This window comes from Phacochoerus africanus, chromosome 1, assembly GCF_016906955.1.
Source record: "Phacochoerus africanus isolate WHEZ1 chromosome 1, ROS_Pafr_v1, whole genome shotgun sequence".
NCBI lineage: Eukaryota > Metazoa > Chordata > Mammalia > Artiodactyla > Suidae > Phacochoerus > Phacochoerus africanus.
In genome coordinates this window covers 178,297,944-178,325,882 of record NC_062544.1, presented here as the reverse complement: position 1 = coordinate 178,325,882, position 27,939 = coordinate 178,297,944, and the positions used below count along the sequence as shown (strand labels likewise).

General features: G+C 35.1%; 1 protein-coding gene across 1 annotated transcript in view; it reads right to left on the bottom strand.

Moving 5' to 3' along the window:
- Positions 1-27,939, bottom strand: part of RSRC1 (arginine and serine rich coiled-coil 1) — a 449,666-nt gene that overhangs the window by 368,810 nt on the left and 52,917 nt on the right. The gene's annotated exons all lie outside the window — the stretch shown is intronic.

The following is a 27,939-nucleotide window of genomic DNA, read 5'->3' as shown; positions in this document are numbered from 1 at the left end:
ATTCCAAGTACAGAGACTAACTAAAATCTGCTAGAAGGGTAGATAGAAACACACAATGAAGGAAGACCTGTGTTTTATAGGAACATTCATTTGTTCATTCTTCTATGCTGAAGATACAGTGGTGGATGAGACAGGCAAGGGCTCTGCCATAGTGAAGTTAAGAGTTTAATTCCTTTAAAGTAAACACCGCCTGCTAACTTAAAAGAAACATTGCTATAATACAAAAACAGGTTAGTTTTAGTTATAATTTCCAATTACTATAATATAGTAAGTACTATATCAAGTACTCATTAACATCCAGTGTGTCAACCCCCTACTATATTCGAAAGATCCTTAAGAGAAGACATCCTGGAGTTCCCGTCGTTGCGCAGTGGTTAACGAATCCAACTAGAAACCATGAGGTTGCGGGTTCAGTCCCTGCCCTTGCTCAGTGGGTTAAGGATCCGGCGGTGCCGTGAGCTTTGGTGTAGGTTGCAGACACAGCTCGGATCCCGCGTTGCTGTGGTTCTGGCGTAGGCCGGTGACTACAGCTCCGATTCAACCCCTAGCCTGGGAACCTCCATATGCCGTGGGAGCGCCCCAAGAAATAGCAAAAAGACAAAAGAAAAAAAAAAAAGAGAGAGAGAGAAGACATCCTGGCCTAACCACGTGTGTTGCTGAATCAAACAAAACATAGGCTCCAAGGTGTACTATTATTAAAAACGTGTGTAATTCAGAAAGACATAATATAAATATATGTGGATCTATGAGAACATTAGGTTTGGTGTACCTATCGCCTAAATTTTCACCATTTCAATGACACCCTACCTAGTGGCACAGTGATCCTCAGTCTTGGCTTTCTAACACTCCTGTCTCCAACAATTTCAAAATGAGAATTATAAAGTTCTCACCATAAAACTTAACATTAGATCATTTTAATTTTTTTTTAAGTTTTTAATTTTTTTGTCTTTTTAGGGCCCCACCTGTGGCATATTGATGTTCCCAGGCTAGGGGCAGAATCAGAGCTACAGCTGCCAGCCTACACCACAGCCACAGCAACACCAGATCTGAGTTGAGTCTGCAACCTACACCACACCTCATGGCAACGACAGATCCTTAACCCACTGAGCAAGGTGAGGGATGGAACCTGTGTCCTCCTGGATACTAGTCAGATTCATTACTGCTGAGCCGCAACAGGAACTCCCAGTTCACTTTTATTTTAAAAAGTAAATATTATTTCAAAGAGACAGGGGCAGGAAAACAAATGCTGATAACACAATATCCAAAGGGTTAGAAATTACTCTTCATTTTTCTAGAGGAGTTTAGCGACACCATTTCTGTTTATCCTGAAGTATTAAAATTTTAGAATACTCATATCATTTACCCTCTTCCTTTTTACTCCCCTACCCCCACTGCAAAACACAAGTCAAAGACCATCTTTATCAACACAACAAAGCATGCTAAAACTGTCTAATAGTATCACAATAATAATGTTGATATTAGGCCCTCAGAGACCATTTTCTCTTTGGTCTAAAGAAATTTTTTCCAGGAAAACAAATTTCTTCCTGCATCAACAGTCTTATCCATATAAGTAAATTGAAAGCAATGATTCTTGACAGGCAATAATGAAAAGCTGGAAGAAAAAAAAAAAAAAGCAATCCAAAAACTTATTCTAACAATCCAAGTTTAAAGGGATTGAAATAGTTAACATACCCAGAGTTCCCTTTGTATCTCAGTGGTTGAGGAACCTGACTAGGATCCATTAGGATGCAGGTTCAATCCCTGGCCTTGTTCAGTGGGTTAAGGATCGGCGTTGCCCTGAGCTGTGGTGTAGGTCGCAGATGTGGCTCAGATCCCAAATTGCTGTGGCTGTGGTGTAGGCCGGCAGCTATAGCTCCAATTAGACCTCTAGCCTGGGAACTTCCATATATGTCGCGGGTATGACCCTAGAAAGCAAAAAAAAAAAAAAAGAAGAAGAAGTAGTTAACATTCTTCACAACTTTGACTGGCTCTAAATTGAGATCTAAGTAAAATGTTAATTTCCCTAACTGCTGGATTGGAAGTAATATAAATTCTTTATCATTACATAAATAATAATGACAAAAATAAAGGCAATACTTTACATAGCATTAAACTGTACTTTCCTCACTCCAGGTAGTGAAACAGAAGAAAGCACATTCTAATAAGCCAGACTAAAAACAATATGTATGAGAAGATTTCTGATATCTACAGCTCAGTAAGGTGCCAATTAATAATGTTCAGTCTCCAGGTACATTAGTTTTAAGATACAAAAATCAAAAATTCTCTCACAGACACTATTAACTTAGAGTATTTAAATATGCCTCATAAGATATTACATAAAAAAGAGTTTTCTATCCTGTTGTATTTTCTTCATAGGGTCCATCAAGAGTTTGGTAGTGTTAATTATTGTTCAAAATATACTCATTTCCCCTACCTATACCAAAGGCAGAGTATTCTTCCCCAACCTTGACTTTGAGCTTAACTACATGACTTGCTCTGCCCAAAGAACTGTTGGCAGAAGTGGCACTGAGCACAGGATTTAAATGTGCTTAGGAATTGGGCTTGTTTTCCTTTTGTCAAAGAAAATTCTGCTTTGAGTAGAGCTGATCCATGGTGAATAAGACATACAAGGAGCCCTCCAGTTTGGAGCCAAACCCAAGGATCTCAGCAGTAAGAAGAGGCTCAGCTGACTCATAGACTTCTGAGTGAGAATTCTTTTTGTTGTGTGTCACTGAGTTTTCAGATGGTTGCATTATCGTGGCAACAGCTGGCAAATACAAAGACATGATTAGCACCAGAGGGTATTTAGGCCATCCACCAAAGGAACAGAGTATCTAACAGGACACTGACAGACAGCAAGGTATCTGACAGGAGTAGTAAGAAGGGTTTGAAATCTGAAGTGTTGTGAATCCCCAGCTCTAACCACATACGCAGAAGCAAGTTATCTGACCTCTGTATTTGTTTCCTCATCTGTTAATTAAAGGTACAACACAAACATAAAAAGTGAGAAAGGTTGCTATGACAATCAAATAAAATAACCTATGATGATTAACACAATCCCATAATTCCTAGCATATAGTAAATATTCAATAGATTTTAGTTCCCCCTTTATTCTTCTAGGCTCTAAGGCAAGCTATTCAAATAAATTCAGCAGGCTTTCGCAAAATTTTCATTACATGCAAATATGTAATCCCATTTTTTAAACTAAACTTTAAATACTTTATTAAAGTTACTCCAGACTATCTACTTCTGTGTTTGAGAAGAACCCTCCCCTTTCTCATGAATCTTAATCATCTTTCTCTACCCTGCTATCAGTATTAAGTTTTTCATGATGATGCATTTTCCTACAGAAAAAGACCAGAACAAAAGACTTCTGCTTATCTGGAGTTCCCGTTGTGGCTCAGCAGTAATGAACCCAACTAGTATCCATGAGGATGCGGGTTCAATCTCCTGCCTCACTCAGTGGGTTAAAGATCTGGCGTTGCCATGAGCTATGGTATAGGTCGCAGGCCAGCCTGGATCTGCTGTGACTGTGGCTGTGGTGTAGGCCGGCAGTTGCAGCTCTGATACAACCTCTAGTTTAGGAACTCTCATATTCTGCAGGTGTAGCCCTAAAAAAAAAAAAAAAAAAAAAAAACTTTTGCTTTTTTAATAAGCAAAATTTTCCTTCCTATTTTTCTTTATATATATTTCAACCCTCCCTCAAAAAGGTGACAAATAGTAATTAAATCATCAATACATATTTTCTCCTTTTCAGAAGGGCAGATTCATCAAATAATATCTAGAAAATTATTTGAGTTACTCAGAATATGCACTGTACAAACTAAAACTTAGTAGGAATTTAGTTTTTAAATTTTAATAAGTGAATGGCTTAGGGTAGTGATGATTTCTTTAAAAAACAGAGGCTTCAGGGAAGGTCAGATACTCAGACACAGCCACAATCATTCATCATAAAAGACTTCAGGGGACGTTTTAATAACTACCTGTGGCAGGATCTCTCTCATATTCATTATAAAATTCCCAAGGCAGACTTTGCTTTCTCATTCATACTCACAAATATACAAAATGGAAGCTTCCCATCAACTGCAGTGTAAGTAGACGCACCGAAACATCAGTTGTTTTATCACTGCATTCATCACCGTAGTTTGTAATTAACAACACTAAAGCTTTATAGGACTGAAGTGAATAGACATATGCAAATATGTATGCACACACAGACACAACACTGACTAGGCATTAAGCAAAGATTACCAAAGCTATGTGATGTTTACATTTATTTTGAAATACTTGGCCACAAACTAAAATATGACTTAAAAAGACCAATTTATGAACCAAATAAGGATCTCACCCACATTAAAAAAAAAAAAAAGGTGAAGGCTGTTTTTAAAAGCTCTCATCAAAATATATGTATTTGTGTGTTCAGCTACGTGATATGGAATAATAATGAAAAACGGTCTTTTTTTTCACCCTATTGCAGCTTTTTCCATTTAAAATACTCTCAAACCCAATGACTTTATTTCTACCTGCAAAAATGTGCTACACTCACCTTAATTCTGCTACTCTTCTCCCTGCAAAAACTGCCAGGATGAAATCAAACTGGGCTTTCAGGGTTTAAATTTGACACTGTAACTTGCCTCCTCTATCTATTCAATCAGGATAAATCATGTAAGGAACAAACCAAAAATGCATATGTAAGTATATTTTATACAGCCTAAAGGGCTATATACTAATATTCCTACAATCATCCTAATGGTTTCCATGTTCTCCTGACTTTGATAATGACTATACTGCTTCCAAAGCTTCTTTTAGATGAACCATGCTTGCCAGACAAATGGCCATAATATTCTGTTCTGGAACTCTCTGGACCACTTCCAATTTACCTCAATGGCTAGTCTTTATCTTAATGGTTTTTTAGCCCATCTCACCTACATATCTTGCTATGCTGTTAGAACTGGTGACCTGGCTTGGACATCATTATCTACACACACTCCTTCCTTATACCACTTTACAGTATCAACTTATAGTCTGAACTCTAGCTTCACACACTGTAATCTAGGCCAGGCCAGCCAGGCCACAGCTGTGTCTTACTGTATCTCTGTACAGTTACTCCTCTCTATTCTACATTCTTCACTTTTAAATAAAAACAGAAAGAGATGGGATAATTGGAAGAAGGGGCTTTCAAGGCTATTTTTTATGGGAAGAAGACCCCATTTCTAAAACAACCCAAAATACTCCATGGCTTTCAGAAATATTGACCCAGGTTTGTTTTGGTTTGTTTCTCATTTCCAGAGTTTTGTCAGCCCACAATGAAGGGGGGTGGGGGCAGAAAAAGGTAATTTCAGGTAGACTTATTTATATTCCAAGAGAGAAAAGGATTTCTGAAAGCTTTTTTGAGACTCTCTGAAAGTAAGCTTTTACCTTACTTTTTGTGTAAATAGAGATAGGTAATAAAAATGAGTAAAAACCAAAACACTGGTAATCCAAGTGGGATATACATCACTTGTTTTACATTGTTTCTTATATATTGGAAAAAGAGTAAACCTACAAAGCACTTATGACATTGCCAGAACCTCAGGGTCCCTGAACAGAACAATCAGTTCTAATCTAATCCAGTTCTCCTAATAGAGATAGTTAGAAGTAAAGAATTTACTCTGCAACCACCAAAGACACTTAACGGTCATATTTCCAAACTCCAGGTCATGGATTTGGGGTCAGACACAATAAGTTTTTCTTCAAAAATCCTAGCACCACAACTTATTGCTGTCTGTCCTTGATATAGATGTAAAACCTACTTTCCTCATCAGCAAATCATGATTTCTATCCCATGGGATTGCTATAAGGATGGTGTTATAAGGAAGGTGTTAAGAATACATGTTAAGCATTCTGTATTACTATTTGGTCCTAAATAAGCACGAGATTAACTGGTATGTATTATTACTATTATTGCTATAACACAATATTAACAATTTAAATTTTTAGTTTATCCATTCTTCACTTCTTACAGCTATGCTGGATTCCCTGTACAGTATCAACAGTAATAAAGAAAAACTACAAGCATCTAACCTTTTAAAAATTCTATTTGCTAAATAAGATACAATTAATAATTTAAGTTGCTTTAGATTTTGGATTTTGTTATTTATTGGGGAAACAGCTAGAGGAAATGGAATTTTTAAAAAACTGTCTTTCTACAAAAAATTAAAATTTCAAACATGTATCCCAATCACATTATGACCCTAGGTTTTCTCATCACTTAAATTTAATCAACCTAACACCACTTAGCGGATGAGTAACAAACAAAAAAGAGGTTTTATACATCAGTGGTGATCAAGACTTAGAAAATCTTCCCAAAACATGCCACTAAATCTCAGAAGATCACCTTGGTTCACAAAACTTTGCAGCAAAGATTCAGCAATGAACAAGATACCTGAGATAATCAACTCTCCTTAAAGGTCACACCTATTCAAACTGATCAAAGACCATTTTTCTTAAAATGTACCATCCAACAAGATCTAAGGTCTAGGAGGCATGACTAATCAAGTAATTTCCAGATCTACTTACTCCTAATACAATGCTTTTCAACTCAGGTTCCCTAGTTTCCAGCAATCTCAAAGGATCTCTTAAAAGCACTCATTAAGTGACAGCATTATTCTGCGACACAATATCAGGCCACACTGTCTTGCATAGTTACATCAGAAACAAATGTGGTTCAAAAAAGTGTTCCCTTCTCTAATGGTTTCAGTTAAGAATGAAAAGTTAAAAGAAATTTTAAAGAGAACCCAAGCAGGAACTCATTCTCTGGTGCCTCAGTGGGTTAAGGATCCTTCAGTGTCACTGCTGTGGCTCTTGCCATTGCTGTGGTGCCAGTTCGATTCCTGGCCTGGGACCTTCTGCATGACACAGGTGAGGCGAAACAAACAAACAAACAAACAAACAAACAAAAAACAAAAAACAAAAAAAAAGAAAGAAAAGAAAAGAAAATCCAAGAAGTAAATAAACAATAAATGGAGGGAAAAACTGCCTAAAATAGCAACTCTGGAAGCAGAGAGTTCTAAAACCATCCTTGAGTTTCCCCAAATACAAAAGGCTAGAGATCAATCTGATGGATAAGGGAAAATACAGCAGCAGCACTTTAATAACGGAGACAACACTGAATCTACATAGTAGCAAATAAGCAAATATGACTAAGAATAAATCTAAACATGGAGGCTTGAACTAATAAAGAAGGAACTTGCTTTAAAAAGGGGGAGAGAGATTGCTCACAGATAATTGGGTTGTAGGATGTCTGAAAACTTCACTTGTTTCAACATCTGCAAATCAATCAATGTGATACACCACAATGACAAAACACTAAGTAAAAATCATATGATCGCATAAATAGATGCCAAAAAAGCATTTGACAAAATTCAACATCCATTCATGAAAAAAATCTCTCAACAAAGTGGGTATAGAGAGAATGTATCTCAACATAAGAGTCATATTTGTCAGTCCACAGCTAATAGCACCACTTCAGCAATGGTGAAAAACTGAAAGGTTTTCCTCTAAGATCAGGAAAAAGACAAGGATGCCCACTCTTGCCATGTTTATTCAACAGAATATAGAAAGTCCTAAGCCAGGGTAATTAGGAAAGAAAAAGAAATTCAAGACAACCAAATCAGAAAGGAAGAAGTAAAACATCTCTATTTGCAGATGACATATTATATACAGAAATCTCATACATGGAAAGATGCTCAACATCACTAATTATTAGAGAAATTCAAATCAAAACTACAAAGAGGTACCACCTCACACTGGTCAGAATGGCCATCATCAGAAAGTCTACAAACAATAAATGCTGGAGAGTGTGTGGAGAAAAGAGAACCCTCCTCCACTGTTCTTGGAAATGTAAATTGGTACAACCACTACAGAGAACAGTTATGGAGGTTCCTTCAAAAACTAAATACAGAACTACCATATGATCCAGAAATCCCACTGCTGGGAATATATACAGAGAAAATCATAATTCAAAAAACAGATCCACCCAAATGTTTACTGTAGCACTATTTACAATAGCCAAGTCATGGAAGCAACCTAAATGTCCATCAAAAGAGGAATGGATAAAGAAGATGTGGTAAATATATACAATATAATATTTTACTCAGCAATAAAAAAAGAATGAAATCATTCCATTACGTAAATGGAAATAGAGATTATTTTACTAAGTTAAGTAAGTCAGAAAGAGAAAGACAAATACGACATGATATCACTTATATGTGGAATCTAATAAAAAATGATACCAAATAATTTATTTACAAAAAGGACACAGACTCACAGATTTTTAAAACAAACTTATGGTTACCAAAGCGAAAACATGGAGGGGGAAATAAATTAGGACTATGGGATTAATACATTCACACTACTATATATAAAATAGATAACTAACAAGGACATACTATAAGCACAGGGAACTCTACTCAACATTCTGTAATAAGCTATATGGGAAAAAAATCTGAAAAAGAATAGATATATATGGAGCTCCCATCATGACTCAGTGGTAGTTAACCTGACTAGCATCTGTAAAGAAGCAGGTTTGATCCCTGGCCTTGCTCACTGGTGAGCTGTGGTGTAGGTTGCAGATGCAGCTCGGATCCCACATGGCTGTGGTGTTGGCCAGCAGCTACAGTGCCAATTCAACCTCTAAACTGGAAACTTCCATACGATATGAGTGCGGCCCTAAGAAAAAAAAAAAAAAAGACATATGTAGGATATATGTATATGTACAACTGATTCACTTTGCTATATACCTGAAAGTAATGTAACACTGTAAACCAACTATACTCCAAGAAAAAATTTTTAAAAAAGAAAACCCTTAAAACTCTACCCCCCCCAAAAAAAATTGTCAGAATTAATCAATGAATATAGGAAAGTTGCAGGATACAAAATCAATATACAAAAAAAAATCTGTTACATTTATATACAGTAACAATGAACTATCAGAAAGAAAAATTTAGAAAACAATCCAATTTATAGTTGCATAAATAAGAATAAAATACCTAGGAATAACCTTAACCAAGGAGGTGAAAGATTTGTACATTAAAAAACTAAAAGACACTGATGAAAAAAAAATTGAAGAAACAAATCAAAAGATATTCAGTGCTAATGGGCTGCAAGAATAAATACTGTTAAAATGTCCAATACTACCCAAGTAATCTACAGAGTCAATGCAATCCCTATCAAAATTCCAATGGCATTTTTCACAGAAATAGAACAAATAATCCTAAAATTGGTATGGAACCACAAAAGACCCCAAAGAGCCAAAACAACCTTGAGAAAGAAAACAAAGCTGGATGCACCACACTTCCAGACTTCGAACTCAACTACAATACAGCCTGGTAGTAGCATGAAAGCAGGCTTAGACACCAATGGAACAGAACAGGGAGCCCCAAAATAAACCCACATACTTAAGGTCAATGAGTTTATGACAAAGGAGCCAAGAGGATACAGTAGGGGAAAGAACAGTCTCTTCAAGAAATGGTGCTGGGAAAATTGAACAGCTACATGAAAGGGAATGAATCTTCAACCACACACACAAAAAAATCAACTCAAAATGGATTAAAGACTTGAACACAAGACCTAAAACCGTAAAACTCCTAGAAGAAAACACAGGAGGTAAACTCATGGACAGCAGTCTTGGCAATGATTTTTTGTCTTTTGCATTTGACTCCAATAGCAAGGCAACAAAAGCAAAAGTGAACAAGTTGGGCTACATCAAACTAAAACGTTTCCACACAGAAGATACCATCAACAAAATGAAAAGGCAAATGATAGAATGAGAGAAAATATTTACATCACATATCTGATAAGGGCTAATATTGAAACTGTATAAAGAATTCATCCAACTCAATAGAAAAAAATCTGATTAAAAAATAGGCAGGAGGTCTAAAAAGACATTTTTCCAAAGAAAACCGTGTTCATCAGTGGATGAATGACTGAAATTTATGTGAGACAAAAATATATAAAATATAATATTTTCAGCCATATAAAAGATGTATATCCTGCCATTTGGGACAACATGGACCAAACTTAAGAGCATTATGTTAAGTGAAATAAATCAAGGAAAGACAATATTACATGATATGACATATATGGAATCCAAAGAGCACAAAAGAAAAAAGAACTCATAGAGAACAGATTGGTAGCTGCCAGCAGTGAGGGGTGGCAGTGGGTGAAATAGATTATGGTGGTCAAAAGGTGCACACCTCTAGTTATAAGATAAAAAGTTCTGGGATGTAATGTACAATATGTTTGCTATAGTTAATAATACTCTACCATATATTTAAAAGTTGGTAAGAGAGTAGATCTTAGTTGTCATCACAAGAAAAAAATTATAACTGTGTGGTGATGAATGTTAAAGTTATTGTAGTAATCATTTCACAGTATATACACATATCAAATCATTATACTGTACACTACAACTAAAACATATTATATATCAACTTTTTAAAAATGCTTTCCCATTTCAACTACTACCCTAGAGCAAGAAACAACCCATTCTTACAGGCTCTGCTATGTGGTCCTGATGGACATCAAGGGCTACTACTATACCTAACACATAAAATGAGTAAATATTTTGTAGAATAGGCAAATGACAGCAGACAGCTTATTAAATGATCTTCATTTACATTAGCAAATTGCATTACTATTCTTAGAAGAACATTTCAAGTTTTTAGACAGTCTTTGTTGTTCCTAATAATGTTTATCATTTTTAGGTGTGTCCAAGTCAGATTTGTGATTTTCCCAAAATACAAATAAATTCTTTTTTTTTTTTTGGCTTTATGCTAAAGGGAAAAAAAGCAAATAAATAACATAATCTTACACTGATGCAACAAATGGAACTACCTTTTATTAAAAGGATGTCTAAAATAGCCAACAAGCACATGAAAAAACTGCTCAACATTACTGATTATTAGAGAAATGCAAATTAAATCTACCATGAGATACCACTTCACACCAGTAAGAATGGCCATCATTATTAAGTCCACAAAGGCGTTCCCATCGTGGCTCAGTGGTTAACAAGTCCGACTAGGAACCACGAGGTTGTGGGTTCAATCCCTGGCCTTGCTCAGTGGGTTAAGGATCCGGCGTTGCATGGTATAGGTTGCAGACGTGGCTTGGATCCCGCGTTGCTGTGGCTCTGGCGTAGGCCAGCAGCAACAGCTCCGACTTGACCCCTAGACTGGGAACCTCCATATGCTGCGGGAGCGGCCCAAGAAATGGCAAAAAGACAAAAAAAAAAAAAGTCCACAAATAGCAAATGCTGGAGAGGGTATGGAGAAAAGGGAACCCTCCTGCACTGTTGGTGGGAATGTAAGCTGGTACAGCCACTATGGAGAACAGTATGGAGGTACCTTAGAAATCTATACATAGAACTACCACATGACACAGCAATCCCACTCTTGGGCATATATCTGGACAAAACTTTCCTTTAAAAAGACACATGCATTCACGTGTTCACTGCAGCACTATTCACAATAGCCAAGACATGGAAGCAACCTAAATGTCCCTTGACAGATGATTGGATTTAGAAGATGTGGTGTATATATACACAATGGAATACTACTCAGCCATAAAAAAGAACGAAATAATGCCATTTGCAGCAACATGGATGGAACTAGAGATTCTCATACTGAGTGAAGAAAGTCAGGAAGAGAAAGACAAATACCATATAATATCACATATCTGGAATCTAATATATGGCACAAATGAACCTTTCCACAGAAAAGAAAATCAGGGACTTGGAGAATAGACTTGTGATTGCCAAGGGGGAGGAGTGGTATGGATTGGGAGCTTGGGGTTAATAGATGCAAACTATTACTTTTGGAATGGATTAGCAATGAGATCCTGCTGTGTAGCACTAAGAACTATGTCTAGTCACTTATGATGGAGCATGACAATGAGAGAAAAAAGAATGTATAAATGTATATGTAACTGGGTCACCATGCTGTACAGTAGAAAAAAAAATTGTATTGGGGAAATAACAATTAAAAAAAACCCTAAAAATAAAATAAAATGAAATACAGTGGTAGGTCTTTCTACCAATTATGACTCAATTTAAAACATCCAGCCTTTAATATACCACATCTTTTAAACAGTACTAACAGTTGGCAAGAACAATTCAACTCTACAGCTTGGTCCTTTACAACTTTGCTTTTCCTGCAATGAATCCTCAAATTAACCACAAACTTTTTGGAACAGAGAGTTTACATGAGAAGCACTCAAAAGGGTTTTTCATTTGAAAAGTTAAGTGTTAACAGAAATGTAGACGATTAAAGATAAAAAAAATCATAGAAGTCCTCCTCCAATGAAATGCATTTTAATAGGAATAAAATTAGTACGGTATTTCCTAAAAGGTACCTGTATGCTTAATTTTCTCAAATATATAATTTCCCCTTTCCTCCAAATATTTTCACCCAGTTGGGGTTAAGTGGATATACTTTTATTCACCTTGAAGAATTTCACTTCCTTTTACTAAAGTCCATCTATTCACTTAGACCATATAGTACTTGCACTGACCATGCTGCTCCTGCCAGTAGAACCTGCCAGGCTCTATACCAACATAGAGTACAACCACAGTTAGATCAGTTACCTAGATGGAATTATCTGATCTAAAGGAAATCAGTCCACAGATTGGTCAGCAAACTTTTTCAGGTTAGCCAAACAGATTTGAACTCAGGAATTTGAACCAGGATATACGAAGAAAATGATGTAGTTATAAAATTAAAAAAAAAAAAGGAACAAAAGCTAAAACAGAAATACCAAAAGAGCTTTGATGACCATTGAGTGTGCCAAATTATAAACATTTAGGAGTAAAAAGAGGCTGTGAGATATAGAAAAGAATACCCAGTCGTGAAGAAGCAGCTAGAAAGTAGTACATCGAAAGCAGAGCATATACTATACATGAGTAGCTGAGACAACACAGTTTTGAAGAACTAAAATGAAACCCATAAACATCTTGGTACTGAGGACTTCTACAGAAAAAAATAAGTGATTAAAAGACAAGATTATTCGAACTATTACATTTAGAGTGGATAAGCAATGAGGTCCTACTGTAGAGCACAGGGAATTATCCAATCTCTTGGGATAGACCATGATGGAAAATAATATAAGAAAAGGAATGTGTATTATGTATGTGTGTGTATATGTATGTGCGTGTATCATGTTGCTGTACAGCAGAAATTGACACATTATATATCAACTATACTTCAATTAAAAAAATACATTAAGGGAGTTTCCGTCGTGGCTCAGCAGTAACAAACCCAACTAGAATCTATGAGGATGTGGATGTGGGTTCGATCTATGGCCTTATTCATTAGGTTAAGGATTTGGCGTTGCCATGAACTGTGGTATAGGTCGCAGACATATCTTGGATCTGACACTGCTGTGGCTGTGGTATAGGCCTGCAGCTGCAGCTCCGATTCAATCCCTGGGTGGGAACTTCCATATGCCTCAAGTGCAACCTTAAAAAGCAAAAACAAATAAACAAATAAATAAACTTTAAAAATTAAAAATTAAACAAAATTTTTAAAAAGACAAGACTATGATGCTTAAAACTTGGCAAAGCAGGCAGAGTAGTTAGTAACCACAATTTATACATGACTAAATAAGAAGAGATAGAGGTCAAGATCGTATTGCTTCCAAGTCATGAAAAAGGGATCAAAATCCAGATCTTGTAACAATTCATCTAACACTATTGCTATTTTATTGTGCTGTTTCTCTGACTCATGGTTAAGACTTCCAACCATACATCCTAACTCTACACATACACCTTTCATACATTTCATACATTTTGGTCTTGTACATTTTATAAGGGTCAGGTTGCTCCTTCAGCACAAGTGAACAATCCAATGACCCCATATAATTCATATAATGCCTGCAAATAGTCTTGAACCCCCAAACCAGGAGAGCCAAAAAAAAGGGAAATACATGAGAAGCACATGGATTTATACTTTACCGCAAAGTGTCTCTGGAACAATCCCAGATGACAAATAAATACTATCAATTACTATGTTTAACAGTAACACTTCAGAACTACTCAAAAACAGACCAATGCCAGTGCGTGAACTACTACAGTTTGCAATAGGATAAAGAAATTGAGAAAAAGAGTTGAGGAACTATCAGTTTACCCTTGAACAACACAGATTTGAACTGTGTGGATCCATGTACAGGATGATTTCTTTCAATAAATATGTACTATAAACTACATGATTTCTGGTTAGTTGAATCCACAGAAGCCTAAGAACAAATAAGGCATGCCAACTGTAAGGTAATACTCAGATTTTCAACTGCAGAGGTGACTGGTGCCCCTAACCCAGAGGTTATTCAGTGGTTTGATATAACTACAATATATTTTATTATACAGTGATTTGATATTATACAGTGATTTCATATAACTACAATATACAGTGATTTGATATAACTACAATATATTTTATTAATTTCTTAAAATATCAATCTGAAATGATTAAAAATTTAGGGGAAAAAATGTCTTTTACCACAGGCAATTTGAGAATCACTTTGAGACTATATAAAGTATAATTAGTTTTATTACACAGACATTTTTTGCCATTTCTTGGGCTGCTCCAGAGGCATATGGAGGTTCTCAGGCTAAGGGTCGAATCAGAGCTGTAGACACCAGCCTATGCCAGAGCCACAGCAACATAGGATCCGAGCTGCGTCTGCGACCTACACCACAGCTCACAGCAACGCCAGATCGTTAACCCACTGAGCAAGGCCAGGGATTGAACCCGCAACCTCATGGTTCCTAGCCAGATTCGTTAACCACTGTGCCATGACGGGAACGCCAAAAAAAAAAAAAAAAACTGTATTTTTGAACTTGATAAAAAATTTGGAACAAGCTAGCAATGTAGTAAGAAACTTTTGTAGTACTTAATAAAGTAGGTTTTTAAAAATTTGTTATTTGGAGGCTATTTACTTTATACTACTTCACCAGAGAAGTAATTTTTTCCAATCTATAGAGAAATGAAGATTGATACCTTGTAGCCAAGGATAAATTCAAAGTTAGCTCTTTTAAAAAAGAAAAAAAAGCAAAGAGGAAAAACTTTTTAAGATATAGAACATAAATTTCACAAAGTGTGAGAGTAGCTCAAATGTGAGGTAGGCATATGCAAGAATATGAGTAGACAGCTGAAAAAATCAGTATCAAAACAAATTTACTAACAGCATTGTTTCATGTTAAGAAACTTTCATTTGGAGTTCCCGTTGTGGCACAGCAGAAACGAATCCGACTAGGAACGATGAGGTTGCGGGTTCAATCCCTGGCCTTGCTCAGTGGGTTAACGATCTGGTGTTGCTGTGAGCTGTGGTCGCAGCTCAGATCCTGTGTTGCTGTGGCTCTGGCATAGGCTGGTGTCTACAGCTCTGATTCGACCCCTAGCCTGGGAACCTCCATGTGCCGTGGGTGCAGCCCTAAAAAAAAAAAAAAGAAAGAAACTTTCATTATTTTTTGTGAGCTGCAAAGCAAAGAGTATGTGAGTGAAATAACATGGTGCCCAAATTTGCTTTGAAATACTTCAGCAAAGAAAAAACAAACGAGGAGAAGTGGGGTGGAGGGCAGGAAGAAAAGGAGCAGCTTCAACACTACCACCAGCACTACACCCACTGCAGCAGCAATGATAAAAATCTTAGTAATTACTGAACCCAAGTAATGGATAAACATTATTATTCTCCTACTCTTGAATATGTTGGAAATTATCTTAATTTTTAAAAAATCATTGAATTAGCTAGAAATATATTTCTGAAAATCAATTTAAAAGTATTTTATTTTAACCCCTTACAATTTTTTAAATAAAATGCATGTACTTATCTACTTTGATGTATTTTACCAAGTGCTAATAAGATAGACACTGAAAAAGTACTTTAAAAAATGTCAGAAAGCTATTAAGATGTAGTTTAAAGTGTAACTACAGACCCCAGCCTGGGAACTTACAAATGCCGCAGGTGTGGCCCTAAAAAGACAAAAAAAAAAAAAAGTGTAACTACAAAGATCTACAGCCATATTTTAAGCTTTTTTCCAATGCTAATAATAAAAAAAGCCATCAGAGTATCAGATATTTGCCTTTAGTGATAACATAAAAGCCTTTAGCTTTTGTCATATGAAGTTTAATTTCCCCAAGTAGTCAATAAAGCTTGGTACCATCCTCTTTAGTGGCTAAAGCTTAAGGATATCATGGAAGCCTTCTCTATCAGCTTCCTTCCTGCTTTGTTACCTGTCATTCAAAAAAAGTGACTGTCTTTTGTTTTTCTTCATTTCCTTTAAGAGTATGAAAGATTCATGACTGTTACAAAAATTAAGAGGACACTATGATGGTAATATAACACAATTCAATAATTATCACCAAAAAGAAATCTACAAATTATTAACTTACTGATAGACTAGAACCTAATCATGTACAAACCCTCATTTCTAAGAATTTAAACAAAAGAATAAAAAGTAAATTCCAGGAATTCCTGTTGTGGCTCAACAGTAACAATCTGACTAATATCCATGAGGCTGAGGGTTTGATCTCTGGCTTCACTCAGTGGGTTAAGGATATGGCGTTGCCACAGACCTGGCTTGGATCATGCATTGCTATGGCTGGGTGTAGGCTGGCAGCTGTAGCTCTGATTTAACCCCTAGCCTGCAAACCTTCACATGCCACAGGTGTGGCCCTGAAAAGAAAAAAAAAAAAAATTCCAAAATATTCTTCATTTAAGAGTAATAAACAATGCTTCAACTCTTTTACTTTAACATACTTAATCTTAAAAGAGGCATCCAAAGAGCCATACCATACCTCCTTCTAGAAAATAAAAATGCTTGATGTGGAATATTTAATATATTATTCTTTCAGATTAACAAAATTCTTCAATCTTTTCTAGACAAATGAAAAGGGATACCTGATTAATATATTTTTATTAAACTACAACTGACATTTAGATTATATTAAGTTCAGGTAAACAAGAAAATGATTTGATATTTGTACATAAAATAATCACTACAGTAGAGTCTACTTACCATCCACAAACATACAAAGTAACAAAACTTTTTCCTGTGATGAGAATTTTAAGATTTACTGTCTTAGCAACTTTCAAATATGCAATAGAGTATTATTAACTATAGTTACCATGCTGTACATTACATCCCCATATTTTAATTATTTTATATCTGGAAGTTTGTACTTTTTGATTCCCTTAACACATTTAACCTCCCCCTCTTCCCAATGGCAACCACCAGTCTGTCCTCTGTACCTATGAGCTTCTCTTTTTTATTTGTTTTTTATTTGCTTGTTTGTCTTGCTTTTTAAGATTCTACATATAAGCGAAATCATGCAGTATTTGTCTTTGACTAACCTCACTTACCAAAATGCCCTCAAGGTCCATGCATATTTACAAAAAGGGCAAGATTCCATTCTTTTTTATAGCTGAGTAATATTCCACATCTTTATCCGTTCATCCATCAATTGACAAAGGTTATTTCCATATTTTGACTACTGTACAAGATGGTACAATAAATAATTTTAAAACAAACCTGAACCTACTTCAAATACTTTATCTTATAATCTTTAAAAGCATATTATTAATTTTTTTTGCAATGTTCCCTCTCAAGACTCCAAGCAATCAACCAGAATTTTAGGAACAAACATCCTGTAAAACAGGCTTAGAGCTGATTTGGGTTTGCCATTTATTTGACAATGCACACAACTCTTCTTCTGTGGGTAATTTTTTATATCAAACTAAGACAATGTTTCAGACATTCAAAATCCTCCTAAACGAAGGTCCTAAGTAGACAAGTTTTCTTAAATACTTATGTTAGAAATGGAGAAATAAATCATTTATTCAATCTACTGAATCTACTATTAGGAATTAATGACTTGATCCCTGTCTTAAGGAAAACTGAAGAAATCCGAGACAAAAATAGAGGAGAGTTTAATTTTCTTTAATGGTTGGTACAAAGAATAAAATACACCCAAAGAAGTTCACGAGGAACTATTCCAAAATGACTATAGGATCAATCTCATTTAATATTTTTATAAGTTATCTAGTATAATAAACAAATACTGGAATCTTCTAATATGAAGATGACAGGAAAATGTCAAACCTAACAAAAATCAAAAAGAAAAAAACTGGAGACTATATTTTTAAAAACCCACAAAATGTACAATGAAGGTACATTTTACGCTTATAATGAAGGTAAGCACAAAACAACAGACTTAATGATAATAAACTATTTTCTCAAACTGTAAAAATTTAGTTCTTAAAAATCCTCATAGTAGGAGAATTCTTATATAAGGAACTCATAATCTTTATTTTTTAAATTGAATTGCAAGATACTTTATAAAGCTTCATAAGTATATTTTATATTCATTAAAATAAAAATACAAGGAACAGAGAATACACTAAATTGCTACCAAAAGTATTGCCCTACCCTAAACTGGTGATAAAACTATCCTTTTTAATTTGTCTTTGATATTAAGAGAAAATGTGCTACTGAAGCTTAAATAGGCAATAACAGGGCAAAATAGGAAAGGAAGGAAATGGATAATTACTGGAAAGAACCTGCTACTTTTCTTAGCTCATAGATATTTACATTTGCATAGTCATTTAAGTTCAATTCTGAAATGTGCCTGAATGGTTATGACATTAACAAATATATTCCAATATAGTGGATCCATGGAGTTTTCAGATGTCAATGAATCCCCACCTCGCAAAGAGTAAATAAAAAGTTATGCATGTAAATATATGAAATTTCTGGGAAGAAGATCCATGGCTTTCATCAAATCCTCCCTTTGACATTCCACTTTACATCTGATATGATCAAGGAAAAGTTAAAGAATCAACCACCAACTAGATTTTTCTGCTTTTGACAAGCCAATAAACCTGAAATTTTCTCTATCATTTGAAAAAAGCACAGAATATAAGCTGTGGACTTCTTTTGAAAGTCTTTTTCCACTTCACTATTGTCTTCAGTAATTTATTAATGCCTCATCTGAAGGTCCAGTCTTAGATTTTGCTTATACACTTCCTCAAAATAGAGACCTTAAAAAGCAAATCGGTAACTAATGATTTTTATGAAAAACTTTGCTTTTTAAAAACATTTGTGACAAAAATCTAGTTGCCACTTTTATGCATTAATAAGACTGCTTTGTGTCTTTAGGTCTCTGGTCTCTAACCTGGAAGCTTTGCTTCCTTAGTCTGTATTCTACAAACCTGATGATGGGAAAGTCATTTTAAATACCCTTTGAGAAAAAGAATCTCTTCTTCTTTGGAGTCTGAGCTGACAATATGCCTTTCATTTTATACTGTCATGGCACTTTATGTGTAGCACTACTAGACATCAACCTTGGCAGTAACAGCTCTGACAGCACAAACAACATTCTTTTTAATCTCGTCTTGCCCAATATCATAAGGGATACAAATACCACATGGTAATACACAGAGCTCAATGATAAAATATAATATATTTTCATGACACTTAATATGTATGTGACCAATCGCCTAAGAAACAACTGGCAGAAGAACAAAGGTGGAAACAAGTGACCCAGATGTCCAGCAGAGGTTCTGAAAAACATATACAGTACAGAAGTAAATCTACATTATATCTGAATTTCAAATAAGGCAAACTCATAAATGAGAAAGCATTACTATACTCATAAAATAAGAGAGATCTGGAAGAGATCTGGTAGTCATTATATACTGTTTCCTGAAGAGTAACGTTTCCAATGTGCTGTTACAATCAGAAAGACCAACTGTAATAGTGGCCATTAACAAAAAGCATATTGGAAACAGAAAATACTACCTCAGTCTATTTCATATTAAAAAAAAATCTCTTGACAACAGCCAGGCAATGCATATAAGTGAAAATAAAATTATTAGAAGGGTAAGGATTGTGCTGGAGCCTTACAATTTGAAGGTGCACTACAAACACTGGAATCTTCTGCTTGAAAATAATGCTGAAAGGTAACTGGCACAAAATACATAAATTGCAAAGGCCACAGATAGTGACAGAGTATGAACACAGATTATTTTGCAAAAATAATAGAATAATAGAATGAATGAAAACTCTAAAAAATCTAGATTGGAGAAGAAAATAATGTACAGAGTAGGTAATGCCAAAAAGTGCCTTGTTTCTTACCATGATAATCTTTTGAGGAAAAAAAAACCTTCTATATGTTTCAACAAAAACTTAAGGAAGAAAGATTAAAGAATAAAATATCCTTCCCATATTTAACTTTAAAAAATAAAGAACAAAAGTAGCTTTGTTACTTTGGCAAAAGTTATCTTTATATATCAATTTCATATCTAATCTCTGTGAATGCAAAGTTTACTCTAGGTATTTTTAAAAATGCACAAAGAGATAACCTAGAAAACAGGGATAAATTCCTAGGAACATACAATATATCAAGACTGACTCATGAATAAAGAAAATCTGAATGAATCAATTACTACTAAAAAGATTGAATTAGTAATCAAAAAATTCTCACAAAAGTCCAGAACCAGACAGTATCACTGGTGATTTCTATCAAATATTCAAAGAAGAATTAATACCAATCTTTCTCAAACTTATCCAGAAAATAAAGAGGAAGGAACTCTTCCAAACTCATTTCATGAGGCTAGCATACCCTGACCCTAAAACCAGACAAGGATACCATAAGAAAAAAAAATTACAAGCCAATATCACCAATAAACATAAATACAAAAGTCTTCAAAAAATATTAGCAAACTGGAGTTCTTGTTGTGGCTCAGTGGGTTAAGAACACAACATAGTGTCTGTGAAGATAGAGGTTCAATCCCTGGCCTCACTGGGTGGGCTAAGGTTCTGGCATTGCTGCCAGCTGTAGCATGGGTTACATAAGCAGCTGTAAACCAGTGTTATTGTGTCTGTAGCATAGGCCAGCAGTTGCAGCTCCAATTTGACTCCTAGCCTGGGAACTTCTGTATGCCAGAGGTGCAGCCTTAAAAAGAAAAAATAAATAAATAAAAAAGCAAAAAAATATTAGCAAACCAAATACAATAGTACATTAAAAGGATCACTGACCATGATCAAGTGGAATTTATTCTAGGAATTAAAGGAAGGGTCAATATCTGCAAATCAAGCAATGTGATACATCAAAATGACAGAATGATGGATAAAAATCATGATCACCCCCATAAATTCAGAAAAACAATTTGATAAAATTCAAACTCCATTCATGAAAAAAACTCTCCACAAACTGGGTATAAAAGGAACAAATCTCAGCATAAGGGCCATACATGACAAGCTCAATATCACCATTTCATCAATGATGAAAAACTAAAAGTTTTTCCTCTAAGATCAGGAACCAGACAAGAATGCTCACTTTTGCCAGTTTTATTCAACATAGTATAGAAAATCCTAAGCCAGAGCAATTAGGCAAGAAACTGGATCAACATACTGTACAGCAGAAAAAAAAAAAAAAAAAACTGTATTGGGGAAATAACTATTTTTTAAAAAATTTAAAAAAAGAAAAGAAAAAGAAAAACAAGGCATCCAAATCGGAAGGAAGAAGCAAAACAATCTGTATTTTCGGAGGACATATTATACATAGAAACCATTAAAATTCTACTTCCTCCCCAACTCCCCCCACAAAATGCTACAATTAATCAATGAATATAGGAAAGTTGCAGGATACAAAATCAATATACAAAAAAAAATCTGTTACATTTATATACAGTAACAATGAACTATCAGAAAGAAAAATTTAGAAAACAATCCAATTTATAGTTGCATAAATAAGAATAAAATACCTAGGAATAACCTTAACCAAGGAGGTGAAAGATTTGTACATTAAAAAACTAAAAGACACTGATGAAAAAAAAATTGAAGAAACAAATCAAAAGATATTCAGTGCTAATGGGCTGCAAGAATAAATACTGTTAAAATGTCCAATACTACCCAAGTAATCTACAGAGTCAATGCAATCCCTATCAAAATTCCAATGGCATTTTTCACAGAAATAGAACAAATAATCCTAAAATTGGTATGGAACCACAAAAGACCCCAAAGAGCCAAAACAACCTTGAGAAAGAAAACAAAGCTGGATGCACCACACTTCCAGACTTCGAACTCAACTACAATACAGCCTGGTAGTAGCATGAAAGCAGGCTTAGACACCAATGGAACAGAACAGGGAGCCCCAAAATAAACCCACATACTTAAGGTCAATGAGTTTATGACAAAGGAGCCAAGAGGATACAGTAGGGGAAAGAACAGTCTCTTCAAGAAATGGTGCTGGGAAAATTGAACAGCTACATGAAAGGGAATGAATCTTCAACCACACACACAAAAAAATCAACTCAAAATGGATTAAAGACTTGAACACAAGACCTAAAACCGTAAAACTCCTAGAAGAAAACACAGGAGGTAAACTCATGGACAGCAGTCTTGGCAATGATTTTTTGTCTTTTGCATTTGACTCCAATAGCAAGGCAACAAAAGCAAAAGTGAACAAGTTGGGCTACATCAAACTAAAACGTTTCCACACAGAAGATACCATCAACAAAATGAAAAGGCAAATGATAGAATGAGAGAAAATATTTACATCACATATCTGATAAGGGCTAATATTGAAACTGTATAAAGAATTCATCCAACTCAATAGAAAAAAATCTGACTAAAAAACAGGCAGAAGGTCTGAATAGACATTTTTCCAAATAAAACATGCAAACAGCTAACAGATACATGAAAAAGTTAGTTCAACATTACTAACCATCAGGGAAATGCAAATCAAAATGACATTGAGGCATCGCATCAAAGCTGTTAAAATGTCTCTTAGCATAATAAGTAGAGATAGAAAGTACTAGTGAATATGCGGAGAAAACAGAACCCCTGTGCACTGTTGGTGGGAATGTAAACTTGTGCAGCCACTATCGAAAACACTATGGTGGTTCTGAAAAAAATCAAAAACATAACTATTATATGATCCAATAATGCTATCTCTGGGTATTTATCTAAAGCAAGTTAAATCACAATCTGAAAAAAACAACTGCACCCTCATGTTCACTGCAACATTATTTACAATAGCCAAGACATGGAAACAACCAAGTGTTCACCAATGGATGACTGGATAAAGAATATATGAGATACTGGAGTTCCTGCCATGGCTTAGTGGTTAACGAACCTGACTAGGAACCATGAGGTTGCAGGTTTGATCCCTGGCCTCGCTCAGTGGGTTAAGGATCCGGCGTTGCCATGAGCTGTGGTGTAGCTCACAGATGCGGTTCAGATCTGGCGTTGCTGTGGCTATGGTGTAGGCCAGCGGCTACAGCTCCGATTAGACCCCTAGCCTGGGAATCTCCATATGCCACGGGTGCAGCCCTAGAAAAGACAGAAAGACCAAAAAAAAAAAAAAATATATATATATATATATATATATGAGATAATATATAAAAAATAGAATATTTTTCAGCCATATAAAAGCTTATCCTGTCATTTGGGATAACGTGGATGGACCTTAGGGGCAGTATGCTGAGTGAAATAAGTCAGAGAAAGTCAAATATAGTATATCTCTTATATGCAGAATCCTAAAATATATTTGTGTATACACACACACACACATATAAACACATACACAAACACATAGAGAGAGAGAGAAACTAAGCTCAGGGATACAAAGAACAGATTTGTGGTTGCCAGAGGTGGAGGGGGGTCAGGGAGAAATGGGTACATTGATTTTTTTGTTGTTTGTTTAAATAATGTGGGGAGAAAACCACAAGGAATTACTGAAGTTCACCACTAACAGGAATACCCAGTTTGGAGTTCCCATTTTGGCACAATGGGCTAAGAATCTGACAGCATTCATTTGGCTCACTCTGGAGATGCAGGTTCAATCCCTGGCTTGGCACAGTGAGTTAAAGTATCCAGTGTAGCCCTAACTTAGTTCACAGATAACCAGTCCATTCAGTCAGTTCACAATTTCCCAGAAAGGGTTCCTCACAATGCAGCTGCCATCTTAAGTAGAAATCTGTGCCCTGATTTTAGATGGGCAACAAAATGTTCCCATGTGAATCAAGAACAAAAAAACCTAGAAATGCACTGCAGTTAAAAAACTGAGAAAAAGATATTTATGAAAACATCATTTTATGCCAACTAAACATTTGGGTATTCTTTATCTACTAAATTGTTGAAGGTTAAACCAACTAATTTATATTCACTGTACTTCTTTTGGACTTAAATTTTGATGTGAAAATATTAAAACTAATTTAAAATAATCAGAAGCCTGGAAGGGCATCATCTTAAAGCAAAATATGAAAAATAGCATTTATTTAATCAGCCCAATGTCACAAAGCCACATAAAACCTTTTATTCAATATAAATCACTGAATCTTTTATTCAAATTTTGGAGATTTAATGACTAATACTCAACTGTTCACCTTTTGCTTGACTTGGATTATATGTTATAAACCTAGAAAATCCTATTAAAAAGCAACTTGACAAAGAAGTGGGTGGTGGGATACAAGGAGAATACCCTGTTCTTAAAATGAGCTCATCAATTCCATAGGATTAATAATTAAAAATCCATCTGTTTTGAATATCAATGTAAAACTGCTGCTGGTTCCAATCAAGGGCATACTAATAAAAATAGTGACTTGAATAAAAGCTTACTGCATTCATGGTCAGACCCACAGTCTGGGCTTCATCTTTATTTTCAATAAATTTTACACATATGCACTACCTAAGGTAAGTAAAGAAACAATAGAAACACATGTTTATTTAACTTCGCCCTTAAAGGAACAGAGTAGATTGTTTCAAAGGAACTGATAACCTCTTGCACTTACATGCAAAGTTCATTTTACGTTCAGTTTATTATCCTTGAGCAGATAGTTCATTTTCAGATTGTCTATCTAAAAACAATGTTGCCTTGTTTTGCTCCTCCAGAATTTTCTCACTTCTTCTAATGATCCTGCAAGATCTATACCTATTTAAAAACTAGAGAAGGAAAAACAACACCCTATGAAATGAGAAGTCATAAAATCACCACACACTTACGGAACAACTTCTGTTGCCACTACCTGGTTACCTTGGAATTTACTTCTCCATTCTCAGTTTCCTCATCTTAATGAAAGTCTAATAAAATAACTTTTAGTTCTAAATATTCTGCATCCACACCTCTCCAGAGCCTCACAGCCACTTCTGAAAGTTGTAAACCAGATAAACAAAAACTTACATGAGGAAAACATTTCCAACGCAATGAATAAAAGCTTTGTAGGATACTAGAGCAAACTAGAGCTCTCTAGGGAAGAAAGTAGAAGCTGACCAAGTAAGCAATAATGTCAATGTGAGTAAATGTTCAGTTCTCTTTTGGAGCATGGTAAGAAAAAATAACAGGTAGACCTCCGAGTTAAAAAAAAAAAGTCAAAAGTGAAAAATGATTTAAAAATTTTTTAAATAACTATGCATTATGACACTTATTCTTGAACAATTTAGAAACAGAATTAGAGCTAGAATGAGATCGATACTCATCTTATAGATGAGGACACTGAAATTCAGAAAGGCTGATCCAGAAACTTTTCTATGCTATTTCTAATTTGTCTTTAATGTCACCTCCTATAATTTCAAATTAATTTATCCATGATAGAAAGGAGAATCAAAGAAGTAGTATATATTATTGAGCTTAAAGCTCAATCCATAAATTGAGAATTAATAAGACTGAGCACACACCCATTATTCCTATAATGGTAACTAGGCTAGGACTTAAGCATACTTGCTAAATCCTGAGTTACAAGCTGTGAGTACTGTCTATGATGGAAGAATGTGTCCATGTCTGGGCAGATGGAGAAGTCCATCCAAGGAAATGCCTATAAGTCAAAACCTCAAAGATGAATAGGAGATGATGAGAAAGAGCAAAGAGAAGCAACAACATGTTCAAGGGCCCTGAGAGAGAAAAAAAGAACTGTAAAGAAATTCTAAGTATGACTGGGATTAGAAAGATGTGATTGAAAAAACAGGGAGAACCTGATCACCGAGGGATTTCAGGCTTCATTAACATTTTGGACTGTATTCTAAACCACTGAAATAAGGGAGGTACTATCAGATTTACATTTTGGCTGGTATATGAAGAATGAATTGGAGGGGAAACTTCAGAAAACTATTTAAAAATAAGTATTCTATAATTTAAAACGACTTTTTCCTCTTCAAATATTCATAAAACATGCAGCAGTAAACAGCACAGTTAAAAACTTTACTAAGTTCCAAACTATGTTATTTACCTGACACAGTGATATTTGGTTTATCAAATACTGAGGTAACAAAACCAAAAATAACAATTTTCATCCAACTAAATTAGTTTTGAGGAATCCAAGAATAACACACATATTTACCAGACTATTTTAAAAGGGCTGGAAAAAAAGTAACAATGAATTCATTACTACTGGCTTGAGCCACTTGAATAAATGTTTAGCAATGCCTTATTTCAAATATTTGCTATCGCATACTTAAAAAACTGTGCCACAAAGTGTCAGTATTTAAGAGGAAGAAAATACATTGTACATAAGAATGGAATACTATAATTAGAGGAGTTCCCTTCATGATTCAGCAGTTAACAAACCTGATCCATGAGGATGCAGGTTCGATCCCTGGCCTCGCTCAGTGGGTTAAGGATCCAGCGTTGCTATGAGCTATGGTGTAGGTCACAGACGCGGCTCAGATCCCGCGTTGCTGTGGCTGTGATGTAGGCCGGCAGCTGTAGCTCTGAGTTGACCCCTATCCTGGGAACTTTCATATGCTGCAATGCAGCCCTAAAAAAAAAAGGCAAAAACAAAAAACGAAAAAAAAATGTAATTATAAAAATTTGGTAACTTCACATCTCCTTGTCTCTCATATACTACTTGATTGTAACAGTTAATGAATGCCTTTCCAAAGAACCTCTTATTCTGCCAGTGTTAGACACAGAACTCTTCCAGTGAGGAAGCAAAACAAAGTTCTTCCTACATATTGTCAAGGAAAAAAGTCAGACTAATCAAAAGATTCCCACCAAGAACTTCCTAACATCAATAGTCTTTCACTGATAATTCAATAAGAGAAAATTCAGTAATGTACAGTCTTGATCTTTGTGAAATGGCTCATCTGTCAGGAACCTTCTGTTTGACATTCAAAATGACTAATCTAAAATATGCTAAAAACCTTGCAAGGCAGATTTTTCAGTTATGGTTAACAATATAATTTCTTAAGTCAAAAGCAATGGACAGAAAATATTATTTATACATATGAGTTCAGCCCCTGAATACATAATTCTATAAAACCAAGATGTGAAGGTACATATTCTTTAAAGAAACTCAAAAGAAAAAAATGTTTAAATTTTACTGGAAGTTAGAATATTTATAAATGAATGGTTTCAAAATTAGGCTGGAAAAAGCCAGCCTAAAAATATCTTTAAGAGTCTTTAGACATAGGTTGAAATATTCTTCTCACATATATTTTTACATGATTTTACTCCTATCATTCTAACAAAGTATTATGCTCTAATAAGGACTATCCTAATCTTCACTTGGCAATATTTTCAGGCTGATGTTATTATTCTCATTTCTGTGAATAATATCCATACTCCAGGGCCATTTTCCTTCTCATATTCAATATCATGCATGCTTGTATCAAGGTTCCTTTCTTCATATCCTGTCACAGTATCAATCACTGCCTCCTGTCCACTCAATCCACTTTTGATTTATCAGCCGCCGTCTTTCTGGACTCCATAACTCGACCCAAACCATTTTAACAAGACATTGACAAATAGCACCCAGTATCACATCAACCTGTTCCACTTAGTAAACTAAGAAACAGTAACTGTGACATCTCTGCATAAGTATTCCATTCTATTCCCCAGACTGATGTATATTAATGAGGAGATGGTATTTGAAATGCTTCTTCCACATCAGCATCTAATATGATCAAATTAG